Raw genomic sequence first — 12,500 nt, 5'->3', positions numbered from 1 at the left:
TTATAACCTCACAAACGACATGCACCACATGACTGGACTGACTGTGTTCAGTCAGAGTGGTTAATAGTGCTGAGAACTGTGTGGAGTTTGCATGTTCTCCCCATGTCCCCTATAGGGTAGGTACCCTCACATGTTCTCCCCATGTCCCCTAGGGTAGGTACCCTCACATGTTCTCCCCGTGTCCCCTAGGGTAGGTACCCTCACATGTTCTCCCCGTGTCCCCTAGGGTAGGTACCCTCACATGTTCTCCCCATGTCCCCTATAGGGTAGGTACCCTCACATGTTCTCCCCATGTCCCCTAGGGTAGGTACCCTCACATGTTCTCCCCGTGTCCCCTAGGGTAGGTACCCTCACATGTTCTCCCCGTGTCCCCTAGGGTAGGTACCCTCACATGTTCTCCCCGTGTTCCCTATAGGGTAGGTACCCTCACATGTTCTCCCCGTGTCCCCTATAGGGTAGGTACCCTCACATGTTCTCCCCGTGTCCCCTATAGGGTAGGTACCCTCACATGTTCTCCCCATGTCCCCTAGGGTATAGTACCCTCACATATTCTCCCCGTGTCCCCTAGGGTAGGTACCCTCACATGTTCTCCCTGTGTCCCCTAGGGTAGGTACCCTCACATGTTCTCCCCATGTCCCCTATAGGGTAGGTACACTCACATGTTCTCCCCATGTCCCCTAGGGTAGGTACCCTCACATGTTCTCCCCGTGTCCCCTAGGGTAGGTACCCTCACATGTTCTCCCCGTGTCCCCTATAGGGTAGGTACACTCACATGTTCTCCCCGTGTCCCCTAGAGTAGGTACCCTCACATGTTCTCCCCGTGTCCCCTATAGGGTAGGTACACTCACATGTTCTCCCCGTGTCCCCTAGGGTAGGTACCCTCACATGTTCTCCCCGTGTCCCCTATAGGGTAGGTACACTCACATGTTCTACTGGCGGTGGGTGAACCCCCCCCTTTTTCCCGCCGTGTCAAGTACCGTGCCAAAATCCAAATGGCTACTACTTTCCTTAACAACAGGACTGTTAAGTAGTGTTTACCTGAACCTATACCTGCAACACTAGCTAGCAGTATGGTTCCAGTAGTCTACTGCTTCTGAGGCGTTCTGTCTGCACGCAACAAGAATGCCTCCTCCGCCATCGAAGAAGAGATTTGTATACGTAACTAAGTTAGTTTCGCTACTGCAGCGCAGTAAAGAAGTTTGTCTGCTTTTGTGTTTGTGTTAAAAATTTAAAAATGAAGACTACTAATAGGCCTATATTTATTTTTCAACCTTTGGCCGAGGTCAAGAAAGATAAGCCACAACACAAGACCAATTCAGAAATGTAAAAAGAACTTGTTTTTGGGACACAACAGAACCACTCCAACTGTACTCACTCACACACGGAATGCACGTCTGCTTCCAATTAGTCTGATAACCTGTTATGCAGTAGTGGGAAAAATACTAAAAATGCTCTATTACGAGTAAAAGTCCAGAGTTAAAAATGTACTTGAGTAAAATTAGGCCAGCAAAAGACTCTTGGCATCACAAAAGTACTAATTTTAAGTTTTCCAAATGTATACTAATCTTTTGAAAATAGCAGATTTACAGTTCACAACGTGTCGCATATACTAAACATCTAAAGTACAAAAACATCAAATTGAACATAAGTAGGCGTACAGTGCTTGAGTAAATGTAATGAGTTACTTTCCACCACTGTTTGGTGACGTGCTAACGTGTTGTGCAGCTCTTGTGAAGCCAACATGGTGCTGTTCATGAGTTATCTGGGTGAGGCGGCCAGAACCAATTTACATTTTGTTGTGGGATAACGACGGGATCTCCTAATCCAATCTGTTCTAATCTAATCCAGACAGGATATAGTACGACATGATCCACTAGGGGTAAACAACATTAACCCTTTTAAGACCGGGAAAGCATCTGTTGTCATTTTTTGAGTGGTTCAACCACTCCTACGTATGTGTGTCCCTGGCTGGCTGGCTGGCTGGGTCCGTCCATAGAGTATTTTTATTTTTATATTTTTTATATATTTTTTATCCCATGATTTTGTAACCCATTTTTCACCCCTGTGTCAATCATCTAATGTGATCCTGGGCTCTACACACCCTCCACCAACCTAGTCCCCATATATGGGGAACAAGGAGAGAGCAACAGACTTGAACTCATGCTTCCTTCATGCCACGTCCATAGAGTATTAAAAGGATAGAGACCGAACCGGTCTATTTAATTACGATGGAAGTTGCTCAGTGGCGTTTTGAAGCACCCGGAAGACTGCCGGAAGTACAATTATAACTCAATGGCTCGAGTGAGCGGAGGTTAAACCCAGGACCTCAAATTTGAGGTCCTGGGATTACACACACACACATTTTTATTCTGTACTTTGGGCTATTCAAAAATCGCAGATCTACAAGCTCGTAGCGCAGCACGAAGAGTTCTTGTTTTTGGGAAGTCTTTGAATATATATTTGTGTGAATATTTCAAACTCAAATCTTTAATTCCGGAGCTGTCCCTGGAATCCAATATTTTGAGAATGGAGGTGGGGTCCGTGGCCAAATCCATAACATTTTGGGGTCCTTGACATTTGTAGGACCAGCTCAGTGGCCTTGTGGTGTCCAACCTGAGACTGGGAGGTCGGGGTTCGATCCCCGGCCGGGTCATACCAGAAATGGGACCCAGTGCCTCCCTGCTTGGCACTCAAAATCGACGGTTGCAAGATTACTGCTTGGCACTCAGCATCAAGGGTTGGATTGTGGGGGGGGTCAGTCCCTGCTTGGCACTCAGCATCAAGGGTTGGATTGTGGGGGGGGTCAGTCCCTGCTTGGCACTCAGCATCAAGGGTTGGTTTGGGGAGGTCAGTCCCTGCTTGGCACTCAGCATCAAGGGTTGGATTTGGGGGTCAATCCCTGCTTGGCACTCAGCATCAAGGGTTGGATTGGGGGGTCAATCCCTGCTTGGCACTCAGCATCAATGGTTGGATTGTGGGTCAGTCCTTGCGAAATACTAGTGTCATGTCCAGGGGGTATACTTGTACATCAAGCCGCCTCACGCTACAGAAACAGGAGATAGGCTCCTTTGGGGCCTCATAGCTCGGCAAGGCTTACTTACCTTGACATTTGTAGAACGGGCTCTTCGGAGCCAAACGCAGAACCGTGTGGGATCAGTCCAGTCCAGTGGTCCAGATCTCTTGACCCCAACTTCCACATGATTTTAAAGGGTGGTGGCCTCAGGGCGCCTCGCCGACAGCGAACTGTCCTCAAACAGGGGTCCGGGACCGGGCCGGTGGGCGCACTGCCAAAACAACAATGGTCCTGCCAGAGAAAACAGGCCTGCATCAGAGGAGAGGAAGCCGGCTTGGTTATAAACGTCCTCTACAAATGTATTCACAGTTTGGAGCTCGACCGGACCTGAGAATGAGCAGCTTATTGGTGCATGGAGACACACACACACACACAGAGAGAGCGAGAGAGAGAGAAAACACGTGTTTATACTTGGCTGTCAAAAATAGGAGATCTACAAGCTCACAACGTGTGGCGCTGTGAAACGTGAGCTTTTTTATGCCACCTACACAACAGCCAAGTATAACATTACTTGCCGTTTAGTTCTGTCTGGATCTCCTGTCCATTAGTCCCCTCCCTAACATTTTAGTCTTTAGTCTTTTGACGAAATTGTCAAATTATATTTAGTTTTAGTCATCGCTTAGTTTATATTCATTTTTTAGTTGGTGTTCGTCAGTGAACAAAGGCAGTCGTCAGACATTTTTCACCATATAGTCGACGGAATCAACACCGACGCACGCACACCCGCACGGGTCGCACGCACGCACGTACGCACACACACACGCATGCGCACACACACACACATGTGTGTGTGCGTGTGAGCCGAGCCAGTAGCCAGACATGTAGGAACTCTTCTCTGATCAAACGGCTCGACTGCCACTGTCACGTTTATTCAATTAGCCTGCCACTGGCTGGGGGTCAGAGAGAAGGTCATAGTGCATGCACCTGGACACACACGCACACACACACACACATAAACACTGAGTGTTACTCCAGAGGACATTCCGATGACAGCATGCGTTTGTTTCGTAAACGTTGGATATACTGTTATGTCTTTATTTTACTCTAGCACTAGATAATGTTTCACTGTCCCCCCTCACCCCCCGCTGTTCTCTCTGCCTCTCCGTTTTCCATCACACACACACACACACACACACACACACAGGCAGCAGAGAGATCACAGCTCCATTCTCCTGCAGGCTTTAATAAGGGGACAACTCATTTTACACTCCATTACCTCTGAGCGCTGGACTTATGCTGCGGCTCGTCCATGCGCACATATCACAGCAGGTACTGTACTGTACTGTACTGTAACTTTAGCTACTGTACACTACAGGCCAACTATAACTAAGATGAGAGGACATATAACTTCAGTTTTAGCCATGGGCGTAACTTGGGGGGTGCACGGGGTGCATTGCACCCCCTGGTGGCCGGGGGTGAAATTGTTTTTTGACAGGTTCCTTAGCCAATCAGATTTCGAGGTTGCCCTTCTGGGCGTTTCTTTCCAGTGCCAGGGTACTCTAGCTGGCCTTTGATGATGTTAGCGTTTTGCCTGTATCCCATGCGGTTTGGGCGGTTTGGTGTAGGGTGGAATTCTCGTATCTGACTTTTGTTTTGTGACTCTGTTAATGTAATGAGTATTACGATTCATGTTCTGTTGTAAGTAGGATAGGCATTTATAAGCTTTTAGCTTCTGCCTACTCCTTTTGATCATCTTCATGTTTTGGTTTTGTTTTGTTTTCATAACAGCTTGTCTTTAAATATTATATATCAAATAAACTAAACTAAACAATTAACATTTTAGCCACCTGGAATGCTTTAGTGTTAGTCTAGTTTGAGCCTCTGTCTTTTGGGGAGGGCTGGGTACTTTGAGACGAGAGGGCTAATCCGGCCCTGCCTATCCGGTACCTCCTAAACTCTTTCCCATGCAGGGAACGGGGAAAGAATCTCCCACGCTGCAGCACGGGGACATCAGAGGAGCTGGGATGTGATCCACGCTCCGCTTCAGGCACCGGTCCGTGAAGGCAGCTGCGTCCGTTGGCTAACGTGGGGTCCTCACAGCAGAGCAGAAAACGTGGGCGACTTGGCCTGACAGCGCCGTTTGGAGCCAGTGAAGCATCGATCCGCTCCATAGGAAAGGTGTGTATGTTGTGTGTGCGTGTGTCTGTGTGTACTCCACTGACAATGTTCCGCAGAACAAATTTTGGAAGACTGCTCTCACACCCACACACACCTTTTGAGCTCACTGAGGAGATTAGAGATGATTGTAGAGAAAAACAGCGTTCTTCAACTCACTAACCACATGGCTTACCCACATAGTTCTACCTCAGATGATCAAATGTCTGGCTACGGTGTGTAATACCAGCCTTTATATCTTATTTGGCTGTTGTACTGTATAACTTACATGTAGCGTTGAAAGTGTAATTATGTATTCTGCCGCATGGCCAGTTCCCACTTGAAAAAGAGACACAGTCTCAATGTGTTTTTACTGGTTAAATAAAGGTTGAAAAAAAAAGTTCCACTGCCATTTTAACGGGTTGCGGAACGAGGCTGAAGGATCCATTACGCCAGTGGTTCCTTAATTTGTTCATGTCAACATGATACTCATTAGCCTGCGGACCCCCATTTGAAAGTAATAGTAATGGCCAAGACACTGAATCCCACATTGCCTCCAACGGTATAGTAGCTCGCCCGCCATTGGTGTGTGAAGGTATAGTAGCTCGTCCGCCATTGTGTGTGAAGGTGAAGAGGCGTCGACCCGTGGTGTCATGCTCGTATAGCACACACCAAGGCGTGGTATCAATAATCTTTTTCACACGCAGGCACGCGCGTACATGCTAGAACGCGACCCCTAACGTCTCCGTTGGGCAGCCCAGTCAACGGAGCTTGTGCCCAGCCTAGGCTGCTGAAATCTGCTCCTCCGACAACAATGGATACAACGGCGGCCCCATTCGCACCTTTTAGTAAGTAAGTAAATTTTATTTATAAAGCACTTTTCAAAACAACAGTTTACAAAGTGCTGTACAACAAGGTAAAAAAAAAAAAAACAATCAATTAAAAGCGACAAATCACAGCTCAAAATACAAACGAAATAAATATGTTTTCAGTTTGTTTACCAAGATACAAAAGCTGCCAACGCAACTTGTGCATATCAATGGTCCATGTGTGACCTGTTAATATTTCCCCCACCAAATAACGTATCCTACGTTAATCTCAGGAAGCGCCAATCAACATAAATTACGTTTATTCAGTTTAATAAATGTTTTGATCCGATCTAGTGGAAAGGCTATAACATTAGCTTCGGATGGCTATCGACGTCGACTAAAGATGACTGTAAAGATTCACTTCCCAATGTATGAATGAACGAACTCAAAGCGCTTTGAGCACTTGCAAAAGCGCTATAGAAATGCAATTCATTCATTATAGCTATATAATAATAATAATACCGGGGGGGGGGGGGGGGGATCCTCAGACTGGGCATCAACACACAAATACACTATACATACACTATACAGTATACATGATCTCTCTCTGTCTGTCTCTCGGCCTGGCACACACTGGCACAGGGAGACACCCCCCCCCCCCCCACACACACACACACACACACACACACGCACTCACTCAGAACCATGAAGAGTGACAAACAACACAGAGGACTCTGTCTGTCTGTCTGTCCGTCCTCATTCCAAGTGACAAAGCTGACTTTGAGGCTAACCGCTGATCCAACGCGTTGCAGTGTCGCTGTGTGTGTGTGTGTGTGTGTGTGTGTGTGTGTGTGTGTGTGTGTGTGTGTGTGTGTGTGTGTGTGTGTGTGTGTGTGTGTGTGTGTGTGTGTGTGTGTGTGTGTGTGTGTGTGTGTGTGTGTGTGTGTGTGTGTGTGTGTGTGTGTGTGTGTGTGTGTGTGTGTGTGTGTGTGTGTGTGTGCGCGCGCGTGCGTGCGTGTGTGTCACGGTAGGCAGAAGATGGAACCCAAATGCAGGAGCCACAAGCAGGAAAGTTCAAATTAACTTATTTATTACTTAAACAAAAGTAAAGCTTACAACAAAGAGTAGCAAAGCAAACAGCAAAAAACTGGAAGTCCAAAAAGTAAACTCTTCAGAAAGAAAATGCAAACTGTTCAAGTACAACCGCCCAAAAGTCAACAGAATGTCCAAAACTTACAATAACCACAAAGCAGTATAAGTCCAAGATGCAAACCTCTCTGGGGCACGACGGAGAATCAGAGACTACAAGGAACACCAGGGAAAACATAGAGAATGTTCTGGCAGTGTGTGTGTGTAAAGCCCTTTGAATTGAATTGTGTGTGTGTGTGTGTGTGTGTGTGTGTGTGTGTGTGTGTGTGTGTGTGTGTGTGTGTGTGTGTGTGTGTGTGTGTGTGTGTGTGTGTGTGTGTGTGTGTGTGTGTGTGTGTGTGTGTGTGTGTGTGTGTGTGGAATGAGTCCAGTTTTAAAGGGAGCAGGTTGAATGGAGAAGTGATCGCATGTTTGGAAATGGGCAAGGAACTGTTGGGCTGATGGGTGGGACAGGTGAGTAACTAGGACTTTAGAGTGTGTGTGTGTGTGTGTGTGTGTGTGTGTGTGTGTGTGTGTGTGTGTGTGTGTGTGTTTAGATAAGCCAATTTGCTCGTCCACATATGACGTAAATTCTCCAACGGCATTTAATGTTTGTGTTGCACAAACAGCCGTTTTGTTCCGACACATATGACGTAAATTCTCCTTTCATTGTCAATGGCGAATGTGACAGGAGTTAAGGACAAGCTGTATATAGGAGGAGCGCCCCTCAAAAAAGGTAAAGCCAGCAGCTCAACACACATCACTGTAGCTCTGCCTCTGCAAAATGCATTCTACACTATTGTCTCAGCCAGCAGACACTACTGAGGGGGGAGGGGAGGGCGGGGAGAGAGAACGAGAGAGGGGGGAGGGGAGGGCGGGGAGAGAAAGAGAGAGGGGGAGAGAGAGAGAGGGGGAGAGAGAGAGACAAAGAGACTGTACTGTGGCAAAAAGCAGTTGATCAGACTGAAGTATAACAGACCGAAGGTCAGGTTCCCGGGGTGGCTTTGTGGCGTGCGTGCGTGCGTGCGAGCGTGCCTGCGAGGAGGGGGGTTTGAAGAATCATCTGCTGCTGCACTGATCCTCCTGCCAAGCCAGTGTGACCGCCTACAGACACACACACACACACACACACACACACACACACACACACACACACGTGTGCGTGTTAGAAGCAGGAGATGGATGAGGTAATGCAGTCCAGCCTCAGTTCAGTTCAGGAGAAACAAAGGCAATTAATTTCAGAGCTGCAGAGCCTCTATCAGTGGTTGGAAAGGAAATACATTTCACTGCACTTACGTACAATGTTGAGGTTTACTGGAGTGGTTTTCAACCCTTTTCTTATCAAGGCACATTATTTATTCATAATTTGAGCCACGGACCACCATTTGATGACACACACACGCGCGCACACACACACACACGCGTGCACACACACGCATGCGTGCACACACACGCATGCACGCGCGCGCACACACACACACACACACACACACACACACACACACACACACACACACACACACACACACAAATATTAACTGTATATATGATGATTTTGGGTGTGACAGTACAGTACAGTAGAGGGACCCCCTGGAGACCCCCACACGGTAACTCTGTCACTTATTTTTTTAAGTTTTAAGTACATTGTGACATAACATTACCGTGTTGATACTTGGTAACCGGAGAACTCGCCGGTTTTCCGACTCGCCGGTTTAGTGCATTTTAGTTTTACTTTCATTTAAATTGCATTGAATTGAGAGACAGAGAGAGAGGATAGTTGTTTAGAGTCGTACTTCACTAGATGAAGTAGGAATTGCTAAAAGTTTAAACACCAAAGTACCGAAACAATGTAATTCATTAGTAAACAATATCCTGAAATATCATTGGTACTATCTCACCTTGTTATCATTATCTGACCATTTAATTGCACAAAATAATTTGATCACTTTGGAAATTAACTTTAACATCTGTGAGTATGACATACTACTGTACTACACTGATGAAGACAGCATGTTAGCATAACGATGAAGACATTGAAACTTGTTTATCTCCACTTGCCGTTGCGGCGAGTTAATGTGAGTACTTTTCTGCAGCCTCACCTCACCTCACCCCCTGAAGACATGTGCATGATAGAATGCAGCAGGGTTGCTGCATTCATTTAGTTTATTTCTGAGTGGTGCAACCTGCACTCCAAGGAACAGCAATGTCCCTATGTTTAGAGTACCCCTATCTACCAACAGGGGGCACTGTTTCACCACTCACTTCAGACTGGTCTAATTTTGTTTTTAAAACAAAAAAATCGTTTCCCATATGGCTCCAAATAAGTTGCCACAGGTAAAGGCGTTAAGTGGTTGTTTTTTTGTTTATCTGTCTGTGCTGACACAACAAAACACATGCACGCTCGCTTGCTCACTCGCACGCACGCACACTAAAGCTACTTCCCTTGCCGTTGGTTGCATGTTGCAGTTGTATTAGAAGAAAGACAATATGGGGGAACCCATTGGCAAGAAATGGAGAAAACAGCGACCTGTTTTCCCTTGAATTTGCCTCTGGGAAAACAGAGGCAAATAGAATGTGGATGACAGGATGTTGGGCCCTCAGCCCTTCCTCTTTGTTTGGGCCTAGAGGGCCTTCCTCAGCATTGACAACGCTGAGGAAGGCCCTCTAGGCCCAAACGCGTTGGCTGTCTGCTCGTCAGACAGGGCTGGACTGGGACAAAAATTCGGCCTGGTCATTTTTGCGTGAATTTGGCCCAGACCAGCCCACCACAACCAGCGCGCAGATAGCAGAAACTCTACCGCCCGCTCCGTCGAGGCACACACAAACAAACAAACCCGAATACCACCACTTTTACAGAACAACATAAATGACACAAACCAACAGACAACTATACAACACTTGGTTGCTCTCACAAGAATGATGGTGGCAAAATAATTCAAGATAGAAGAGGGTTTATTTGTCACTCACTTTGCTTGCCTGTCAAAATAAATATCATATTACCGGCCCACCGTTAATATGACCGGTAAGTCCTGTGGCCAGTCCAGCCCTGTCATCAGAGGTAAATTAATTATGTGAAAAGGACTTGTGTATTGAGTGCTGCCGTTTTCTTCTCTCTTACATTAGACAATTGACATTGAGTGAAGGAAACATGGGTTACAAAAATCATGGGATAAAAATGTAAGATAAAAAATCACACCCGTGTGAACTGAGTGGTGCAACTCCCCTCCCCCCCCCCCCCCCCCCCCCCCCCTCTCTCCTCTCTCTCTCTCTCTCTCTCTCTCTCATTAGCAGGCAACAGTGTGTCTCTCTCTGTTACAACGGCGCCCCTACTGGTAGTCAGTCATGAGATGAGATGAGATATACTTTATTGTCCCACAAAGGAAAATTTGTCTTGGGCAAAAGTGCATTAGTACATCAACGCTTTTTAAAACAGACAGACAATACACAGTAGCAGCAAAGTACAAGTCACAAGAGTATCACAAGAGAAGTGCAAATTGCAATAAGAGAGGCATAATATTAAAATAAAGTGCTGGTGCTGGTGCTCGTGCTCATTAATACATACCTAGGTGAACCAACACATAGGTGAACAACACATAGGCGGACAGGGACATTACTGTTCCTTGGAGTGGTTGCACCACTCAAAAAGGGACTTTTTCATGTGCTTGATGTTTCTCTCTGTATCTCCTATAGACCAGTCCCTCCAGCTTGATGTTTTGGACTTTTGATATTAATTATGGCTGATATTTGGTTCTAGAGATTACTTAATTTCTCCACCCACACCAATTAATTAGTGTGGGTGTTTTGCCCTTCTTTGTTTTGCCCTTCTTTGTCGAGTGGCGAGAATGAGTTATCGAAACAGCCACTGCATAAGCAATTCAAAGTGGAAACAGACGTGTGCGTTTTTGAGTGTCATTGAGTTGTCTATTTGCTTGTTTTAAAAGCGGATGTGTTTCATGCACTTAACAGTCTGTCATTTGAATAACTGCTTCTGATATAATTGCTTAATGTCACTGAATGGCAAAATGATGTAGATGCGTTTGTTGGCTCATCAATGGGGTTTGCATAAACATTAGCATTTTTTAAACGATCCAGTTGCTATTTCAAGGAGTGAAATGTTGGGTGCACAGCGGTAGCGCTGTCTCCTCACAGCTAGAAGGTCCCATCATGCCGGGGACATTGTGGGCACTGTTCTCTCCTCACTGTAATCAGCGGCCATGCATGCGAAAATAGCAGATCCACAAGCTCTCAACGCGTCACGCTGCGACACGTTGAGAGCTTGTAGATCAGCTATTTTCGGGGCGCAAACACAGCACTCTTTAGCTAGTGGAGATGCGGTGTATACGACATGGATCTGGTTAGGATGCCTCTCCAGTGTCCCCCTAGGGAGGTCCTTGATGCACGTCCCACTGGGAGGAGACCCCGGGGCAGACCAAGGCGCAGTTGGAGGAAACACATCGACTCACTGGCCTTGCAACGTCTCGGGATCCCCCAGTCACTAATGTTGCTCTGGAGAGGGAAGTCTGGAGCACTCTGGTGGAGCTGTTGCCCCCGTGACCAGACTACAGATAAGCGGTTGAAGATGGATGGGTGGATGGATGGTGGATGGATGGACGACATGGATTTATAAACAAATGTGTTCATTGCAAAATGTTGCGTTCAAGTTCAGGAGACTTTGGAGAAAAAGCAATTCTCCTGAAAGCTGCCTTCCGGCATGGAATGGAGAGGAGAGGAAGGCATTTGCATTTCTTTCACTATAGTAAAGGCTGCATTCATGGTCTGGAGAGGGCAGTTGTTTTACAGACGGGTAAAATGTTAGGTGTTGAAGCTCCCTTTGATGTCTGTGTGTGCACGTCCCTGCCCTATGTGGGTTTGGCGAAAGGTCCTTTCTGTGTGGAGTTTGCATGTTCTCCCCGTGTCTCCTATGGGTTGGAATAACGTGTTCCTTCAACGTGTTCCTTCCACACACTCCAACCGGGGAAACTAGTCTGCTGTGATGAGAAGCGTACTGCTCACTCCATGCATTGAAGGAAGCTTGAGCTCAGTTTGGGGCTCTCCCCAGGTTGTCAGAGGGAGAGTAGCGCCCAGGAGTACAGCTTAGGGAATTGGCACCGGGTGAAAAATGGGTTAGAAAATTGTGGGATAAAAAAAAAGGTAAAGTCATTGTTGTATAATGTTTTGTAATAATAATCAGAATGTACAAGTTTTCAAATAAATGTCTAGTGGAGTAGAAGTGAAAGTATTAAAACCTGGAAGTATTCCAGCAAAGTAAAGACAATTGTACTTAAGTAGCCTACAGTACAGTAGAATAAATGTCACTTTACATACAGGCCCAATTCTTGATCTATCAAGATGATAAATCAATCAATCAATCAATCAATCAATCAACTTTATTTGTT

This window comes from Protomyctophum bolini (genome assembly GCF_963924005.1).
Source record: "Protomyctophum bolini genome assembly, chromosome: 1".
In the NCBI taxonomy this organism is placed as follows: domain Eukaryota; kingdom Metazoa; phylum Chordata; class Actinopteri; order Myctophiformes; family Myctophidae; genus Protomyctophum; species Protomyctophum bolini.
Note: the sequence above shows the minus strand (reverse complement) of the source record.